We start from the raw sequence: 20,900 nt of genomic DNA, 5'->3' as shown, positions 1-20,900 counted from the left end.
CTGCAATTCAGCCCACACCTGCTTGCCAGCCAGAGGCGTATGCATCAGTCAGGGCCCCACAGGAAACTAGCCAAGAGAGTTTAATATGGAACCATTTACAAAGGTGGGCAGGGTTGAGGAAAGTCAACAAGGGCTAGGGCAGCCTGGGCTAGCAAGAAGGGGGCTATTACAGACTCAGGCTGCAGAGGGTTAGGGGAGGAAGTCCTTATAGAAAGGAGCAAGAGCTGTGGCTGCCGGGAGAGGGGAAGAGCACAGCCACTGCTCTCCCAGCAGGAGGAGGCTTGCAGAGGAAATGGCCCAGTCCTGGCCTAGCTCTCCGGCTGGTGCCCCCCACTGGCTACACCCCCCTGGGAGCCAGGGGCATGGAAGCCTGTTGGATGCAATCCACAGAAGTCAGCCTCCTGCGACCCAGGGCGTCATCAAGAAAAGTGGAGAGTGGATGTGGAAGGGCAAAGGGGACTCTCCCAGGCCAGGAACCCATTCTCTGATTCCCACGAAGGGCCACATGGGCTGAGCCTGATTCCCATCTTCTTTTCACTCCCCACGACTGCGTTTCATCTTCCCCTTGGGGGATCTCTCACGGATGGTCCCACCACCAGCAGCACATTCCATGCACTTTCCCATTTCTATGAATCTCAGCCCCATCCCTGTGTGCGGGATAAACCGTAGGAAGAATGGGTGGTAACCCATCCATCAAACTGCAGTCAGGAAAACCTGGAGGCAGGTCTCCTTGGGACCATTGGCAGCCTGGGAACCGACTGCTCTCTCTCCTGGGAGCATGCCGAGTTTGCGGGTAAGGATGGACCCTGCCCACTGTGCAAGGGCCAGCAACAGTCCCCAGTGACTGCCAGGGATGGGCTTTTATAGTCTAGAAGAGAACCTGGGACAGGGCTGCCAGCCAAGCCCCCGACAGGAGCCACCAAACGAGGCCTCCAAGGCCAAGGGGTAGCAAGGACTGTGAGAAACCACCGACCAGTCCTTCCTCCCCAAGAAGTGGGCCCCCTGGAGAGAGCCCCAGGTCAGTGCTCCTAAGTGATATTTTAACAAAGACTCCTAAATCGCTCACCACGTGCCCAGCAGGCACTGTCTGTTTTAAAAGCTTTATAAAGATATTCCCATTTGTTCCTCACAAGAGACTATGAGGCAGGGATGATTATCTTCTCCATTTTACAGATGAGAAAAGTGAGGCACAGAGGGGCTCATTAACCTGCCTCAGATCACACAGGGAGCAAATGGTAGAGCAAGATTCAGACTCACGCAATCTGGCTCCTAGGTGTGTTCTCTTAGCTTCTGAGCTAGTGGGAGCACACCCACTCCCAGCCCTGCCAGCCACAGACGTGAACGGCCACCCGGACAAATGGCCTGCTTCCCACTCTTCCCAGACTGGACATTTAAGGCATCTCTGAAAAGACCTCTGCTACTCACCAAGCAAAAGTGAACCATCTCAGAAATGACCCAGGGATCTCTGGCTTAAAAGGAGAAGTCATGGCTGAGTTCCTGAGAGGCAGCCTCTGAGATGGAGATGAGCATGTGGGAGGTTCGAGAGGTAGAGCTCTTAGGATCCACACTTCTGCAAGGGAGGGGAGAAGCCGATTGGGCAGAGCAAGAAGCCAAGCTGTAATGTGGTCTCAGCAGAAGCCAGAGCTGACCCCGAGGGGAGTGTTAGAGATGGGGCGATCTCACAGAGCTGTCATGAGTTGGGGTGAAGGCGCCCTATATCAGCATTCATTTCATGCAGAACCACACAGGGAGGCACCATGGCCTGGGGCAAGGCAGCCCTCTCAGCCAAAGCATCCCCTAGACGGTAGGGCTTTCTGCCAGCAGTGCTCCCAGCAGATGGGGAAACGAGAACTTTTTTCCTGGAGGGGATCTGGGAAACACATCTCTGCGCCTATCATAGGTTGTAAATAAGAACCTGCTACCAGCCCTCCGGCACCCAGGAAGTCTCTCCATATGTCCTTGTGTCCTGGTTACTTGGCTGCATCAACCAGGATGCGACTCCGGAGGCTTCAGGAAGCCCAGGTTCCCTTACCCTAAACACAAGGCCTACCACTTCCTGGCTCTCTTCTGTGCCCCATAATGGGTCCCACATGGGCTGACACCCCACTCCCAAGCCAGAAGTTTTCTAAGGGTCTTGAAAGGTCACAATTTTCTGGATACTCACAGGGATAACAACTAGCCAATGTCAGATTATTACCAGAAACATGAAAACAGAAGGCAAGTCTGTCCGGAGCTCTGATGACCTGCAGGCCCAGCTCCGCCCTCCGGCCACTGAATGGACTTGCTCCTCGTTCCCTGGCTCTTTGGTCCGTGCCCTGGGCTCCCCCGATCCCTTCAGGCTGACTTGTTCTCCAGTTCTTATGGGCTCTGCAGGCCTCACCAGAAAGGCAGAAGGGATGCTCCGAGAGGCCAAGGGGAGTTCTGCTTGCATCTCAGAAGAAATGCCAGACAGGACAGCCACTTTTGTGAGCTCCTACTCTACCCCTGAACTGTCTAGGCCTCATTCATCATCAGAAAATGCCAGAGAAAATCCCCATGCAGAGAACCCAAAGAATTATTCAAAGCCACCTTCATCTAACATAATTTACACCATAACTCTAGTGGCTTCCGATAGCACCTTAAATGAAGGGAACTGATTCCTGGCTCAGACAGGCCCTCTGGGAGGACCAACCGGCAGCCCCTCAGCTGGGGAAGCCCAGACACTTCTCCATAGGGTCCCAGGGCAGCCTGAGCCACCCAGGCAGCTGCAACTGTTCCTGCGGTACCGATGGCCTGATGGCGACTTCTCCACCATAACCCCTGTTATAGGAGGCCCAAGATCAGCTGACTCAAGAGTCCACCATCAAGATCACTTTCTTGAGGTCCTAGGAAAGGCAAGAACCAGAGAACAGGGACATAGGTGGTTGAAAAGTGGGGAAAACCCTAGAGCCACCATCAGCCACCCCCAGGAGAGATGGCTGCCCACCCTCCTGACCTGAGAAGGGAGATTCCAGGACTCTTTTGTTACAAGAGTCCTCCTTCTGAGGTGCTTCCCTCCTCATTCCAAAGAATAGTCAGCAGATCAGACACACATCATCCCTGCCCTGCAAACTCTATGCCCACTGCTGCACCCTCAAGAGAGGGCTGCCCATCTCTGAAGCCTTACAGTTGACCTACGTCCCTACCACTCTTTCAACACAACTTCCAGTGGCCAGTCAGGGCATCTGGATGGAGACAGAGATGGAGCCAGGCTGGAGGGTCCTCCCATCAGAGGGGAGTAGGGGATGAGAGTCTCTGCTGACTTTCTGCAGTTGTTTTTGACCCACGGCCCCAGCTCATGGCACAGACAAGAGGCATATCCACAGAAACACACAGTCCACTGCCAGGCTCAAAAAGCAAACAGAAGACCTCCCGATTGGTCCATGCCACACGCTAAGCTCCTCAGGACGGCTGCAGGAAAGCTCAGAGCTGCTAGGATCCTGATACAAGCCACCGGGGCTACATTCTTTTCAGCCCAAAATAGAAAACAAAATAGACAGCCCACTGCACCCATGCAACTCAGGTCTCTAACAGTCTCAGAGTGACGGCTCCTCTACTGAAAAGGACACTTGGCCACTGGCACACAGCTAGCAGCGTACCATCTGCACCTCGCGTCTGGGAATCCTAGAGCACGCATTTGCCACGCGGACAGCATGGGTTACACTCACTTCCTTCCAAATCTAGGTTCTGCAGCCTCCCCACACTCACACTGAAATATCGACAGAGCTGTCAAATCCTAAACTTCTTTCCTCATCCTCAGATTAGGCAGATGAGATCAGAGTAAGAGACAATGCTCAATGCCTCCGCCGAGAGTTCAGACAAAAGTCCTCCTTTATAAACTGCTTGCCGAGAGAATAGCAATTTATGTGCACTTTCTTACACAAGCCCTGTCATTATGTACACGAGGTAAATTCCGTCTGAGTGAAGGTCCACGAGCACTGCTTCTGGAGCCAGGAGTCCTGCCTTCTGTACTCAGTGTTACCACCAACATATTCTATGAACCTGAGAAAGTCATTTCACTTTCTTGTGAATAACAATCATTAGAATAGGTACTCGACTCCCTCCATATATATTATCGCATTTAATACAACAACCCTGTAAGGCAGGTTTTATTATCACCCCATTTCACAGATAAGGAAACTGAGGCTTATGGAAGTTAAGTAGCTTGCCCCAAGTACAGAAGAAGCTGGAGGTCTTCAAAGCCAAAACGTCTGGTTTCAAAGCTGACAGTGTTAACTACCTTAAACACTGCCTGCCTGGGAAAGTTAGTGGGTGAGCCAGGATGCATGGCTGTAAGCAATAGTAACAGCACTGGCTGATTCAAGCAGAAAAGGAATTAATAAAAGGACATTGGGCGACTCATGGAATTGCCAGGAGAGCTAGAGGACCAGGTTCTCGGTAATGCCAGCAAGTACATCACCCCAAGTCTTGCTTCAGTAGAGGACCACCCGCCAGCACTGCCCACACTGCTGACACTGGGTGCTGCTACCCACACTGCAGCCTCCAAGGCCCTGGGAACTTGAAGCTCCTGGCACTCCAGCCATTGCTAGCCAGCCACCAGCTCTTGACTCAAAGCCTGGGAAGGCACATCTTATTGATGTAAGCCAAGCCATGGGCCTGGGCCTAGGTCAAGGGAGGCCAGGAAATTACTTCTCTTGTAGGAGGCTGCCCTGATCGGTCTCTGTTCCCACCAAGACTCAAAAGTAGGGAATTCCTCAAACATACGAAGTGAGTTCAGAAGCTGGGTAGTCCAAAATGACAAACGTCCAACATAGGAGGAAATTGGACGATGAATTCTGTAAGGTTCTTTTCATTAGCTTGGGTTCATTTAATTTGACAATGACATTGCAGTGGAGTGTATTATAATTCCCATTTATTAGTCCATCGTCTGTATAAAAATACTAAACATTTGTTATTAATTGCCTTCGCCTTGCAGTGCCTCTTCCATCCTATGGGAGAATACTTCTCCACTGACACTGGGTTTGAGCAGTAACTGGCTTTGACCAACGGGATATGATATAAACTCTGCCCTAGCAGAAGCTCTGGGAGCCTTCGCATGGAAGACTCTTGCTTTTTTTTCCTCTTCCAGGAAAATGGCATGTCCCAAATGGAGGTTGTTCCTCCAGCCTATGCCTCAGAATGGGAAGAAGTTAGCAGAGCCCTATAGCCACCACAGTTGACCCACACAGCCTCCAACATTAATAAGAGCAAGAAGTAAATGTTACTTGTTATAAGTCATTGATTGGGGTGGGGGGTTGTTTGTTATAACAAAACGGTCTGATCCACGTATACTGAGAATCATCTACACCACTGCCTACTAAACAAAGGGAATAAATAGGGCCCAGTCCCTGCCTTCACGACACTTCTCTGTGACACGCTCAAGTCATAGCTGGCACAGAGAGTGGAAATGTTTCAAAGGAGACATAAACACAATCCCTAGGGAGCACTAGGAAAGGAGACAGAGATTCTGCCTGGGGCTTCCAAGAAGGCTTCCTAAGGGATGTGAAACTTAAACTGCATCTTGAAGGTTAAGGCCAATGTTAGCAGAGGAGAGAGGAGGGAATTCCATGCAAGTAGGAAAATTCAGAGATACAAGAAAAAATATATATGCATGCAAGAATAAATTCTGGTGTTGCCGGAGTATAGGCAGTTCAGGAGGAAGAGTGGTGGGAAAAACAGTGAAATAGAGAAGCAGATTTCAAATGCCCTAGAATGCCGTGCCAACACGTTTCAACCTCATACTCAAGACAACGGGAATGATCAAAAGTTTGCAGCAAATCTGTATTTTAGGAATATCACCCTAGAATTGGCAGAGTGGAGGATGAGTGAGAAGCAGAGAACACAGTGAATAAGAAGACTGTTAGATCAAAACCAGTTCCCAGGGCTTCCCTGGTGGCGCAGTGGTTGAGAGTCCGCGTGCCGATGCGGGGGACACGGGTTCCTGCCCTGGTCCGGGAAGATCCCACATGCCGCGGAGCGGATGGGCCCGTGAGCCACGGCCGCTGAGCCTGCGCGTCTGGAGCCTGTGCTCCACAACAGGAGAGGCCACAACAGTGAGAGGCCCACATACCGCAAAAAAAAACAGTTCCTGAACTGGAACTGTGATGATGAGAATAAAAAAGTTCACAAAGTATTTCAGAGTTCATCAGTAAGACTTGGTTGGATGAGAGATGAGTCAGGAAAGATCGAGAGATAGCACAGAATGTGATGGCATGGATTTAATCACTGAATGGAGGGTGGAGTTATTCACGGATATGGGAGAAGCAGAAAGGGGAGCAGGCATGGGAAAAGCTGATGATTTGGCGTTGAACACAGCACATGTGAGCTGTCTCTGGGACAAACGCATGGAGGTATCCAGTTGGTAGCCGGAAAAGATGGAAGAAATTCCCACCTGCTTGGAGTCAGGGAAGGGTTTGGAAAAAGCGCCAGAGATAGTGTTGACATTTGCATTAAGGCCACTAGGTGTTCACTAAACCAACAGATTGTTGGAAGAGGGGAAGAGAACAGCATTCCAGGGCTAAGACTAAGGATGGAACCCCTAGACTAAGGATGGAAGAAGAATCATCTGCTTCTGCTTCCACTATGGCTTTTCTCTGCATAAAGAAAAAGAAAACCTAGCACAGAACCTGTATTTCACTCTCTGAGGCATTTTCAGATCAAATGTCCTTACTGGTCTGCTGCTGGGCTGGCGGGGGCAGGGGTTTCTTGCTATGCCTGCAGATAATTTGTTTGCCTTGCAAATCTCTAGTCTGATGCAGTCAAGTCATTCCAGGACCAAAAAGGGACAATAATGATTATTCTTATGTGGTGCTGCAATTAACAGATTTTTCCTAAGTAAATGTCCACATGAGTTTCATTCAATGGAACTGTAAACAGAAGCCCACAAGCACTGCCACCACTACAGCAGTTTACCAATGAGAGGTACCAGGCCATGAGCAATGAAATATTTAAACTCCTTCAAGATTATAGACATATATATATATATACACACACACACACACACACACACACACACACACACACACATATTTTTTTTAACAAGTCTAAATGTATTTATAAAACCAGGTTTCATTTTCTCTGTTTTGCTTTCGCAAGCAGAGTTTTCTGGGCCTAACGAATCCCACCCCCCCCAACCGCCAATCTTGTATGACCCCATCAAGCCAGGCATCTGTAATATAGGCTGTCTCCTATTTACTGCCTGATGGACACTAATGACTATCTATTTGCTTTAACTGTGGGTGGTAAAAGCCTGTCAAACTCAGGCACCCTGGCCAAAGACAGACAGAAGAGTCCCTATAGTTGCCCCTGCCCAAAACACTGACATCTCTAGATGCCAAGCAGGCAGGTGGCTGAGTATTTCTTGGGCACTTTCTACATGTTGGACATGGTGCTAAGCACTCTGTCTGGGTTATCTCATTTAATCCTCGTGACAACCCCATCAGGTAGATCCTATGATTACCCCCATTTTACAGAGGAGGAAACTGAGACTTAGAGAATGTTATGGAAAGCCTATAAAGAGTAGGTGTCATATGAATAGAGTGTTACAGGATAACTAGCGACTAGCCAGGGGTTCAAAGAGAGGAAGGCCACCCAAGCAAACTGAACAACATGGATGAAGCCATGGAAATGAGGAAGACTACAGCTGGCCCTTGAACAATGAGAGTGTGAACTGTGCAGGTCCACTTATACCTGGATAGTTTTCCATAGTAAATGCTACAGTACTGCACGAGCCATAGTTGGTTGAATCTGTGGATGTGACCGAACCACAGATAGAAGGGCTATCTATAAATTACAGGTGGATTAACCTGGCGTTCAAGGGTCAACTATACTGTGTGTCTGGGGAAAGGTACAGAACAGGACGGCTTAGGCACACGGTACTTAGGTAGAATTGCCTAAAAATAAATCTGGGAAGGTTAGCCAAGGCCAAATTGTGAAGGGACTCAAATTTCATGCTCAAGCGTTTGGGCCTCTGACTCCAGGGACTGGACAAGTAACAAAGGAGGAAAGTGAGCAGGTGTGAGACAATAAGGAGTGGTGAGGACAGTGGCAAACTGGAAGGTACACACCCTTCAGTATGTAAAAGTATTCAAATTCTTTTTTTTTTTTTTGGTAAGTGTGAGCTGAATTTGGCTCTTAGAACATCAGCCTACAAACACTAATAGCGAGAAGCTGATAAGATGATTAACGAGGGAATCATGTGGTTGGATCTCTTATTTTAGAGAGCTCCTCTGGCAACAGTGTGGATGACAGGCTCTGTGGGACAAGACTGAGGGCAAGAAAACCACTGGGGAAGAAGATGCAGGAAAGCAGCAAGAGATGATGCCAGGTAGGGCCCGGGTGACGGCAGTGGGGGGACAAAGTAATGGATCTGAGAAGGAAACATTAAGGAGAAAGAAACTGGCAGGACTTGAAAGCAATCAGGATGTAGGGGCGGAACGGTATGGGGGTTTCAAATATAATACCCAGGTTTGTGGTACAGACCACAGGGCAAAGATTTTTGTTAAACCCAGGGGGTAAGGGAGAAGAAGATGATGAGAGTTATTTTAGACAAGCTGATGGGCAAAGCTTTGACATTTCTGCTACCAAGCGAGGCCCACAGGGCTGATACGGGTCTTGGTCAAGACGCCTTGCTATCTGCATGGCTGAACAGCTGATGGGCCCACCCAAGATGTGCTCTTCAACTACTGCAGAGGACAACCTCTGCTGTATTACACAGGGGTGAGCAAAAGCTCCTGGAGGTCCTAAGGAGGCACCTAAGACTGGTGCCTATCCCCATGCTGTGCCTGGACACCCACTGATGCATGAGGTCACCAGATACTAGGTGTGAGGGTAAATTTTGTGGGGCCATGACTGGGCCATAGAGTGTCCAGATATTTGATCAAACATTACTCTGGGTGTGTCTGTGAGAGTGTTTCTGGATGTGATTAATATGGAATTTGGCAAACTGAGTGAAGCGGACTGTCCTCTTCTATGTGGGTGGGCCTCATCCAATCAGTTGAAGGCCTGAATAGAACAAAAAAGCTGACCCTCCACAAGTTATAGGAAACTCCTCCTGCGTTACAGTTTGAGCTGGGATATCAGTCTTTTCTTGCTTTCAGACTGGGACTGAAACATTGGCTCTTCTTGGGACACGAGCCTGCTGGCTTTGGAACTGGACCTACACCAGCAGCTCTCTAGCTTGCTGCCTATAGATTTAGGGATTTCTCAGCCTCCATAATCATGTGAGCCAATTCCTTATAATAAATCTCTTTATTACACACACACACACCCTGTGGTGGTTCTGGTTTTCTGACTGATAAACCACATCAAAAAGGAGCAGGCCAGAACCCTGGCCCCTTGTCATCAGAGCTGGCTGGGCCAGCACGGGCTGCATGGAGTTACCTGCGTCTGAATGGGTCTAGTTCTCTCATGTAGGTTGGCCAGGAGAATATACAACAAAGACAGGAGATGGGTGCTCCCCATTTACTGAGCACCTATTGTATGCTAGTCACACTGCTGGGGGCTTTTCGTAGATCATTTATTTAAGCCTCACAGCAGGCCTAAGAGTTGGGCTCAAATATCCTCACTTTGCAGACAGAGAAACAAGGTTCAGGGCTTTAGCCAGTTACACAGCTGGTGGCCTAGATGCAAATATGATTCCATCTTGCTAAAGAGCTGTGTTCTCAGCACCCTCTACACTGCCTCCCTAGCCAAGTGTCTCCTCTAGGGATGGAAGAACAGCCAGGAGTGGAGAGAGGATGAATTTGACCATAGCATGCAAACTCCAGCTTGCATAGTCTAGTCCCAAAGTCCACAGGCGCCAGCCCTTCAGGGGACGAGATTGGCCAGGTATGGGCTCATGGAGGGGTGCGGTTTGATGTGTGGGACATGCATCCCACCCAGGCACTAATGAGTCATGCCAGCCTGGGATTCCTGGGGGAACTTGCAGCCCTGGAAGGAGTTCAGCCCTGCCCTGTCTCTTTGTATCTCTGTGATCCAGGGGGTCCTGGCACCAGGATGTGGTGCCTCCTGTCCCAGAACTGGCTGGTACCCATGGCACAGAGTCGCCAGCTCTGTCTCCACTCTGCGCTGAGCAGATCACTCTAACTTACCCAGAAGGGGATTAAGCTGGGTGCTACAGATGCTGTCAGCAATCTCCTCTAACAGGTTTACCCGTTCTGACCAAACACCGACTGCACGTGTCTGTAAGCGTGTGTATGTATGAGAGACTGTTCATAGGTGTGTGCCTGTGAATGAGTGTGTATACCTGTGTAGCTCTCCTTGGTTCTCACACTCAGTATGGATTTTGCTACAGAAATATGCCTGCATCTTCCAGAAGGTCCTCTGAGTCCAGTCCCTGGCACTGCAGGACTCTTGGGCAGGGCAGCTGGGAGATGGCTCCAGTACCACAGATCTACTTAAATCCCACATGAGCAGCTTTTCCTGGAGCCCAGGCCTTCCTCATTTGTCAGGAACTTCCCCCTCCTCCCGGGGGCAGACTCATTCACATGCAAAGCCCCTCACAGAAAGGCCAGGCCAGCCAGAGAGGAACATTAGAGAGTTCAAGCTCGCTCTGCGCGCATGCACCACAGGCCAATAAATCGAAGACAAGGTGCTGAGGCAAGGGATACGACTTTATTTGGAAAGCCGGCAGACTGAGAAGACGGCAGACTAAAGTCTCAAAATAACCATCTTATCGGGGTTTGCATGCCAGTTTCTTTTATAGCACAGAGAGGGGGAGGAACCGAGGAAGTAAAGTAAAAAGGCCATACGTTTTGGAAGTAAAGTAAAAAGGCCATACGTTTTGCAAATATCCCCTGGAATGGCCAGCCTCGGGGAGGGGATGTGTTAATTTCTTCTGTCTTGCAGCCATCCGCGGGTGGACAGGGTCTGGATGTCTCCCTGATCAAAGGCATTTTGGTTTAACATTCAGGCAGGGGGCACGGTTCCCCGAGGCAGGCCATTATGTATAGACAGTATCCTTTTAGTGAACAAAAGCAATGGGAAGCAAAGGTTAAAGTAAAAGAAACAGATCCAACGTGTAGTCAGATCTGGCTCTTCCTTGTTACAGGAGAAGCCTGGAGAGGGCAGATTCCAGCCCTAAAATGGGCAGGGCCGGGAACTAGCTCCCTGCCACCTTAATATCTGCTCAATAACTTAAGGCAATTTTTAAACGAAGTGGGCAAACGCCCTCCCTCTGCAGGTAACAGGAAGATAGACCCTTTCTCTCTGCTGCTGCTGCCGGGGCGGCCCTATTTCTGCCACCAGGAGATGCCTTCAAGGTGTGGACTCTCTCAGCAATATCAGGGCAATATCAACTGAACCCAAAACCAAACAGCACTCTGAACAGACATACTCAATGTGCAAATGGGCAAGACAGGCCCATAAGCTTTGCTATCCGGGGTGCCTTTTGCAGTTTACCCTTCTGGAAGCCAACCTGCTCAAAAAAATTGTGCTGCAGGCATCTTACTGAGGAAAAGGAGTGGCAGACCATTGACCATTTAGTTGTGGAGCTCTCACAGGCCGCACGGAGCTAGGATTTGAGACAGAGGTCCCGACCACCGTTCTCTGCTGCCCACCACCTGGACTAAATCACCTGTGGGGTCCTTCAGAGTTCACAACCCAAGGCCACACTGGTCAGCTTTGCCAGCCTGCAGAGAGCACGCACGCACGCTCTTGTCAATCAACACTGCAAACAACATTGCAATCAACACTGCATCACCCAACACTGCTGGGTGCTGACTGGAAGCTCAGCCTGGGGCCGCCAACTCCCAGCTCCTGGGAAAGCCCTGATGAGATGAAGCAGTGTTGGAGGGGGCAGAGCCGGGGATGTGAAGCCAAGGGGCCAGAGACTAGGAGTGCCTCTGGGGCCTCGAGGAGGTGAGGGCGTGGCCAAGTCACTCACGGAGGACGGCACATGATGCCCATGTCCACTCTGAGCTGGGCACGCTCTGAGGACGTGACTCCAGCCAGCTGCAGCCCTTGCCCGGGGCCATCACTGTACCTCTCACGCCTCCTGAACACAGGCACTGGGGCAGAAAGAGAAAACACTACACATAGATTTATCTCAAATATGTACAAACCCACTGCTGCCTTCAGCAAAGACTAGGGAGGCTGGGAGCCAATCGTGGTTTCTCATAAACGACTGAGGCATTACAGTGTATGGGCTTTGAGAAAATCCTGCACAAAGCCCCATCCACAGGCCTCTCAGAGCCCCTCCCAGCAACATGTGGGAGGGGCTTGGGAATCACCCAGCTGCACCGTGCCTGCCCAGCCCCCCTCCTGCTGCTCGCCCCTCCTGCCTGCAGGAAGAAGCTCTGGCTGGCCTATGCGTGCCTGTGCGGGAGCACCCACCATGCATATCCCTGCTGCTGACTCTCCATTTGCACCCTCTCAAGAGTCCACTCTTCGCTCTTCCCTGCCAGGCTCTGTTCCCTGGAAGGAGGCTCCTGCCTAGAGCATCACCCAGCCTCCCTTGGTAGGGCTCAGCCGATGGGAGGCATGGCAGAAAATCGGAGCATAAGAGGAGAATGGTGGGGGGACACATCTCTGGCAGTATGCCACGTCCTTCTGTGACTATCGCTCCTGCCAGGCTGCATCACTTCCAAGACTCAGGCTCTCTCCTACCTTGGTAACACTATTTCTTCCCTTGTTCCACCAGCCCTAGGTGCGGCAGAGCTTCCTCGCATTGTGAGTCTCTGGACACCGCACCATTCTTGACCTTCAACTCCATCCTTACCTCTTCGTTATGGCCTCTCTATGTGAAACAATGGGGTGAGTCCTGATTTGTGCCAGTTCCCTTCTGATAGGTATGAATGTACATGTCTGTATGATGCACGTGTGTGTGTGAGTGTGGGTACAGGCAGGCTATACACACGTTCAGCCCTGTGCGTGCATCCCGACACACGCACGTGACTCAGCTTTTCCCTGAACTTCCAAGGCTGACAGAAGGAAACCATCTGTGGGCGTCCACCTCTGTATCCAAGAATTCCCAGTACCTACTCCCATCCTGATTCCGTTTTGAAATGTTTAGTCTAGGTCTCTGCCTGACCCTACTCGATGGTAAACTCCTTGAGCGCAAGGAGAGAAGGGGGGAGTGGGAGACGCAGGAAGGAGGAAGGGAGACGAAAGGAGAGCGGAGCAGAAGAAAAAGCTGACTATCATTCATTGACTACCTGCTGTGGAGCCATTTCTCTATGCTAAAGACCATGTAGATAATCAGTCTCATTTTACAAGTGGGAAGCCCGGGCGCAAAGGTCAGGGGAACAATTCAAAAACCACACAGCTAACGAGCAGCGGAGAATCATTCAGCCGTAGGTGAGTGCAGGCCCTGCCCCATCCCAGGCCACCGTGCTGTTTTGTTGCCCCCCCCCCCCCACACCAGGACCATAGTTACAGCCAAATAGGAGGTGCTCAATCAATGCTTGTAAAACTGAACTGAATCTGAGAAGGAAATCCAATGGCATGCTTAAGTCCAAAGAAAAAGCTCACAGTCCTGGAGAGGGCCAAACTGCTCAAGGCCTGAGCTCAGGTCGTCTTGAACAACACACAGATGGTGTCGATGGCTGCAGTCCTACAGAAGACACCAGGGCTTCCCCGGAGCTGCTTCGAGGCCGGTCCTTAGTCAAAGCCAGGGTGTTGGTAAGTTGCCAGCCAAGGGCTTTCTGATGGTCAGGTACATGGTTGAAAATCAGAGCATCAGGAGAATTGAGCTGCTAACACATCCCTCAGCCTATCCCCGAGCAAGGCTGGGGTGGGAACTCAACAGCAGATAATTTGCAGACAGTCTATATCACTGATAGAAACTGAAATGCCAGGTAACTAAGTAGACAGCAATGAGGATGCTTAATAATTATAATAATAATGATAACTAGACATCCTCTGAAGGTCAGATGGCTCAAAGTTTGGGATCTGTTCAGGGGCCAAAGTGGGGCCTGGGCACACCTGCTCCATCATAGTGACCAGATGTCATCCTGGTCCCTTGTCTACCCCTGCTACTCTCCAGCCATTAGTTAATTTCTAGGCTCCTAAAAATCTTGCGGTTGTCTGGCCTCAGAGGTACCCGCCTATCTTGCCCAAACTAGCAAGAGCTGCTGCTGAGCTGCCCGCAGGAAGAAGCTCCATCTTCACAGCAACCCTAAAGTGTGATATATAGTGAACAGAGGAAAAACTGAGGCTAGGCCAATTTGCCAGCAGTCACACAGCTGGTAAGTGATGGAATGGGATTCAAACCCAGGTCTGCCCTGTTCCAAATCCTGCCATCTCTGCCACACCCAATGACGCCAGTGCCCTCCAATCCCATTCAAATGCCACAGTGCTTCTTATCCCCAAAGTAGAAGCGTGTAGGTCTCCCTAAGGAGCCACCAGGAGCGAGGTGACAGTGGCTCAGAGACAGACACAAAACATCTCCAGATCGGCAGAGCCGGCCCCCACGGCACTGAGTCAGGGCTCACTGTGGGCAGCCTGATCTCTCCACGATGCCGGCTCTCCACAACAGCTATTTATAAACCTCATTTGTACAAACAGGACGGCATATTCTGGCTTTTTTCCTGCACTTTAAATAACCAAGTTATGGATGACGGAAACAGAATGGAAATGTTATCCAAGCCCAGGTTTGCCCGGGCGCACGTCTGTATATCCGATAGCTTCTCCTGCTGCCACTTCTAATAGACTCCTCTCCTCTCTGCCTCATTATCTCCTGCTCTCCTTTGTGCTCCTAAACAAAGGCAAGATGGGCACACAGCCAGGGCTTGCTTACCCCCGACCTGGCAGAGGGAGCAGCCATGCTCCCAGGCCCCTCAGGAAATGACAGTACAAAGACCTAACATGGATTGAGCCCTTACTAGGTGCCAGGACTGTACGTTGTCTCATTCAATCCTCATCATTCCCCATGCTATGACCCCTATTTTACAGATAAGGAAACAGGCTTAGAGAGGTCAAGCAGCTTGCCCAAGGTCACACAGCTGGAAGGTGATGAAGCCAAGACTCAAACTGGGGCAACCTGACCCTGGCATCCAGGCCTTTGACTATAGCCCGTTGGTTCAGGCCCCTGGCCACAGCTAGTCAGCCCTAACAAACTCCAGTGATGATCCCTAACACCAAGGTAATGGCTCCCAAGGGAGGCCAATATTCAAAGAGGCAGAGGATGACCATGGGATCTCCCAGGGCCCTCTGCAAGCCAAATCTGGAGGCACTGAGCCCATGGCAGGTGTAATATGAAAGGAGAGCTCTGACCAGCCATTTGGTCTCACCCTTACCCTTAGTAATGGTTTTCAATCATTCAGTCAGTCATTCAACAAACATTTGTGGAATATCTACTCCATGCCAGACCCGGTGCTGGGTGCTGCTCATGCAAAGGTAAAGGTGACACAGTGTTGTCCTCAAGATGCTCAGCCAGTCAGGAAGACAGATGAGAACGCAGTGGCCGAGTCAAAGGCACCCACACGCCCAATGAGGGGCAGAACTATCCCTGCCCAAGACGTGCGGTTGCCACCCTACTGCCGTTCCGCATGACTTGAAAACTTGCATCTTTTCCCCAATCCATCTTCTTTTCCCCTGGCATTTCCCTTGTTTTAATTAGTAGACAAATAGGACCTGTGCAATCCTTGCCGGCTTCTTGATGAGTTCTCCATGCTGTGCTTACAAATGCAACTGCAGACGAATTGCTCCTGCCACCTGTCCAGGGAGATATGCTGGTGGCCTTTAAACGTTCGATTCTGTTGATGCCCCTTATGCAGCAGGGCCACCTGTCCAGGGAGATATGCTGGTGGCCTTTAAACGTTCGATTCTGTTGATGCCCCTTATGCAGCAGGGTCACAGAAGGAGTCTGCCTGAATCTTCTTCAGTGTGGGAGGAAAACAGCTCAATGCAGTGGAGACAACACGGGGTGGGGAGCCAGCAGGCCTGGTTCGGGTCCTGGCTTTGCCATTGTCTTCTGAGTGACCCCAGGCAAGGCTGTGAACTTCTCTGAACCTCCATTTCCTTATCTTTAAATAGAGGAGATTGGATGAGGCACTCCACCAGGTCCCTTCCAAAGTCCCAGGGAGCATCACTGTGGCTCTCAGCCCACAGCTCCGGTGCTTTCTATATCACACAAAAGAATGTGTGAAGAATTCTGTTGGTGAGGCAGACCCTGGCCCCACCAGCTGGAGACTTGGGCACTCTGGTACCTGGGTAAAAGCATGAGATTCTGAGCGGGCAAACCTGGGCACTCCTGGTTCTGCCACAGATCAGCTCTGGAACACTGGATGAGTCAGTGAACTTAAAGGAGCCTCAGTTTACTCATCGGTAATATGATGACAACAATACTTTCTTCGTTGGGTTGATGTGAAAATTCATTTGAAATAATGTGATTGTTGGCATATGGCAAAGCTCTGGGTGCAGTCTCCTGAGTCATTTTTTTCTGTGTTGCCTCTGTTGTCCTACGGGGCCAAGTTCCGATGTCCTAGGGCTGACCCCTTGTTCCCCTGGGCTCCAATTTCCAGGGCTGGGCCCTGAGCCCGTGCCACTCCTCAGGGAGTACGTCCCTGCTCTGCCCCAGCCGGATGGCTAGGCCCAGCTGCCATTGGCCGGACCTTCTGAGCTCCCACAGAAGTTCCTGCTAGGTCCACCTGACCAACTGGTATGCAATAACTTCCTCCTTGGAAGTGTGGGTAGTGCCTACTGGCAGATGTGTTCCAGACCTCTTCTGCCACCTCGGTGACCCAGGCCCACCCAACCTGACCCGTGAGTGCATTTCCTGCCTGGCCCACTACTTCACTCTGTTTCTACCCTGGGGACCATGTACCATGCTGGGCTCTGCCCTGCTCCCTGCTCACTCAGAAACATGCGTTTCTGCCCATTCCCACACTTCCTGCAACTGCTTCTGGAGTGCCCACAAGAGTCACATGAAATCACCAGGAGGCCCTTTACCATGTGGAGAGTAGTCCCTCCCCAAGGAGCTCCAAGCCCCTCACCCACATCCTATCCAAACACATACACAGTAACTCATGGGTTGGTCCAAGCAAGCTGGTCTTTCAATCTCCATTCCCTCTCCAACTATTCTGGACTATTCTTTGAAGGAGTCTGTACAGGGAAAGACCTGAATTATCAAGACCTTGGGCTAGACTGGGCCCATGGAAAAGACCACCCAGCAAAAAGAATAAGAAAAGGTTTCATTCATGGAGTCCCAGGCACTTTATATATATTACCTTGTTGAACTTGACCCAACAACTCAGTGACACAGGTACTGCTCTCACCTTTATTTTACCAAAGACAATCAGACCGGTTAGCAAAGTTCCCAAGATCATAACACTACTAGGTACCAGGCCAGGCTGTCCAGCCGGGTCTGCCCCAAGGCCCAGTGCTAAGCCACGTTGCTGTCCCACCTCCCAAGGGAGGCAAGGAGGCTAACCTGGCAGGGCGGGGAGAAGAGGAAGGGGTGCAGAGCTTCCCTTCCTTTGTCTTCCATCATCGCTCAAGACCTGATTGGACACGGCTGTTCTGATCTCTGCTAATTCCTGCCTCCCCTACACCAGGTTCTTCCTCTATAGCTCTTCTGTCGAGAAAACCAGACCTTCAGCAACTCGAAACCTTGGAAAGAAAGATTGAGACAAAGGGAAAAGTCCCCCGGTGTCTGCATGCCACTTAGATAGATCACAGCTAGAGAGATCCTCCGAAGACAAGGCTTTACAGAGTTTGCTAATGGGGTTGAGCAAAACGATGTTTTGCTTCATACATGGTGGTCACACACAGGGCTTCTTTCACCACCACTGTGGCTTGTTCCAATTCCTTCAAGGCAGAACTGTGTGTCAGGAAAGAACAGGGCTTGGCTAAAGCCAGTCAGCATCATTACCTAAACTTCTTTACTTTCCTGGAATGCATGCGATGCCCAAGCTCCCTGGATCTCCCAGGTCGTCTCATGCAGTTACATTTCACTCTCTACAGTGAAGGCTCGCTATGGGTCAGGCATTGTTGTAAGTGCTTCATCAATATTAACTCAGCCAATCCTTCTAACGACTCTGGGGGATAGGTGCTACTATTAGTCCTATTCCAAAAATAAGGAAACTGAGGACAGAGAAGTTGTATAACTTGCCCAAGGTCGCACAGCTAGTAAGGGGCAGAGCTGTGATTCAAACCCAGACAGTCCAGGGCCACAGTCTGTATGTTTAACCACTGTGCTACCCCAGTCTGCATTTGCTAGGGATCATTCCATATACAAACACAGGCAGATATATCATTATACATTTATAACACGTTTAAAATGGATTGCCAAGTCAGAAAAAAAAAAAATCCCTTCTCTAACCATGTTTCTTAGGAGAGAGTTTAGAAATTGTGGTCACCCAGAGACAGGTGATCACGTTTTTAAGGGGAAAACATTTTGTAGGTCTGCATGGTGTCTAGACAGAAAGCTGAGGAGAAAGGATTTGTCCATGTGCATCTCCAGGGCTGCCCAGGGAAGAGGAGCATGATTTGAGGTGACAGCTCCTACTGATTAGTCAGAAATAGCCCAGCCGTGGAGGAGAGCCAGCCACGAGGCTGGCCAGGGCTGGAAAAAAGAGCTTTTAAAGCAATGCTGCCCAAAATCTAGTCCTTGGACTTCCTGCAACAGGGTCACCTGAGGATTTTGTTACAAACACAGATTCAAAACCTTACCCCAGACCCATGAATGGGAATCTCTGGGGAGGGAGGGAGGAAGGAATGGGAGGGGTTATAACCCCCCAACCCTGAATCTATAACAAGACCCCCCGGGGATTCTGATGACAGGGAAGTTTGGAATCCTCTGCTGCAAAACCTGACGTCTCTATTTGCCATAAGTGTCTGTGCCCCATGCATCCTTGGGAAATACGAGTCGGCCACCAGAATAAACCATGCCCTACAGCCCAGCCCCAGATACACGGCGGAGTATGATCTGATACTGATATAATATATTAACATCAATCATGAGCGCTACTGATTATTAGCATTTACTGCGTGCCAGACACTGCTAGTGCTTTCCCAATCTTATCTGTGCTCATTCTCATCACAGCCTTGTGCTGTAGTTGTGGCCAAACTTGATTTGCTGATGATGAAATTAAGGCCTAGAGAGTCTGGGTGACTAGCTCAGGGCTACACAAAAAGCAAGCAGCGGAGATGGAATTCAAACCCGTTCTGTCACTTTGACCGTTCTGGCTCTGAGCACAAGGTCAGTGCTGCAAGCAGGCCACCTTCTGCCATCATCCCCAGGGCCATACTGGGGCTGGGAAGGCCACCGGGTGAGGAAGCTGCTCTTCCAGATGCACACCCATTTCAGCCGATCCCCCAGGGGCATCTGTCCTCCTATTCTGACACCAGCCAACGTGCTGGACCAATACCAGCTCCATTAGGCCCGAGTCTGCAGGATGGGAGAGGCCAGGGTGTCATCACCTGAGGCAAACACTTTGATGCTGGAAAAAACAAGCCTGAGGCCTCAGAGCCTGAGGGGCTCCTCTGGGGACCTCACACAGCTGGCCTTCTGCTGATGGAATGGCGTCCGCTGACCTGAGGGGGAATCCTCACTTCCGAGATGTGTGCCTCAGGAAGGCACACATTTGCCTCACCCTTTCCGCAAATCTATAAATGGTGACAATGACCACGGCCTCACTAGGCGTCTGGGAGGATTACAGTTGACCATATGGAAAAGGTGCTTTCCCGGCCCCCGGACTACACACTGTAGGTGCTCAGACCTCCCCCGCTTTCTCCTCCTGTTGCCTTCTTTAATTTCTTGGTATCATCCCCATCTGGACAGTGCTGCCAGATCTCCTACCCCAGCCCTCAGGACAGAAAGTCCAAGAACCTGGGGGCTCCTTTGCTGGCAGGGGTACCCCACATCCGCCCACCCTCCCGCCCTCAGAGCTCTGGAGGCCCTCAGCCTTCCTGTTTACTCAGCCCAGGATGTAGGCTTCCCAGCGGCAGGGCCGTAACTGTCTTGCTCTCTGCTCTTTCCCTGGGCTAGGAGAGTGCCCGGCAGGGAGGAGGTGCTCAGTTCATGCTGAATGAATGAATTCAATCATCTGACAAAAGGGAACTGTGCATCGGCTCTGCCCAGGGCCCAGTGCTGATAACAAACCCATCTGGAGCTTGCGCTTCTGCCCTCACATCTGACACCCAGGCTCCCTCTCAAGGGCTCCAGACTGATGGAAGGCGCCTTCCTACCCACCATGCTCCTCTTGCCTCGAAGTGCGGCTAAGTCAGCAGTGGAGCCTCACTCTTCTTCTCCCTTCACTTTTGTCCTGGGGACAAACCCCGAGAGAGATGCTCAGACCATGGCCTCCTGGAACTTGCCATGTAGGCCCAGAGTTGGAGCTAAACCCAGAGGCCTCTCCTGACGAGGAAGCAAGTAGCCGTCTCTTGGTCTGGCCACCCCTCCAGAGAGCTGTCCTGACACATTCTCACTGCTCACATCCTCCTGCAGAAAAATCCACTTTCAAGACAGGAAGAGACACAGGCCTGAGCCAGAGAAGCCTCACGCTCACCTCTCAGAAGGCCCCAGGAGGACCCAGCTCCAACAGTGGCAACACTAAGCAGTCGTGAGGTTGGATTGCTAGGAGCACAGAGGGAAGCTGTCCACAGGGAAGCCTGAGAAGGGTTCCAGGGCCCCTGGCTCCCCACCAATGAACTAATGGAGCCATCTCAACTACTTCAGTTTATTTACGGATCATCAAAGACTCTCCTCAAAAGTTGGAAGAAAAAAAAAAATGTCATGAAGAACCTAGGGGTAAAACAGGAATAAAGACACAGACCTACTAGAGAACGGACTTGAGGACATGGGGAGGGGGAAGGGTGAACTGTGACAAAGCGAGAGAGAGGCATGGACATATATACACTACCAAACGTAAGGTAGATAGCTAGTGGGAAGCAGCCGCATAGCACAGGGAGATCGGCTCGGTGCTTTGTGACCACCTAGA

At 50.7% G+C, this 20,900-nt stretch overlaps 1 protein-coding gene across 3 annotated transcripts in view; it reads right to left on the bottom strand.

Annotated features, from left to right (window-relative positions):
• GALNT18 (polypeptide N-acetylgalactosaminyltransferase 18) overlaps window positions 1–20,900 on the bottom strand; it is a 350,064-nt gene that overhangs the window by 254,415 nt on the left and 74,749 nt on the right. The window lies entirely within an intron of this gene.

The sequence above is a fragment of the Aethalodelphis obliquidens genome, unplaced genomic scaffold, assembly GCF_003676395.1.
Source record: "Aethalodelphis obliquidens isolate GAN/ISIS:26980383/991018 unplaced genomic scaffold, ASM367639v1 scaffold14, whole genome shotgun sequence".
Classification (NCBI taxonomy): Eukaryota; Metazoa; Chordata; class Mammalia; order Artiodactyla; family Delphinidae; genus Aethalodelphis; species Aethalodelphis obliquidens.
Note: the sequence above shows the minus strand (reverse complement) of the source record. Positions and strands in the feature narration are given on the sequence as shown.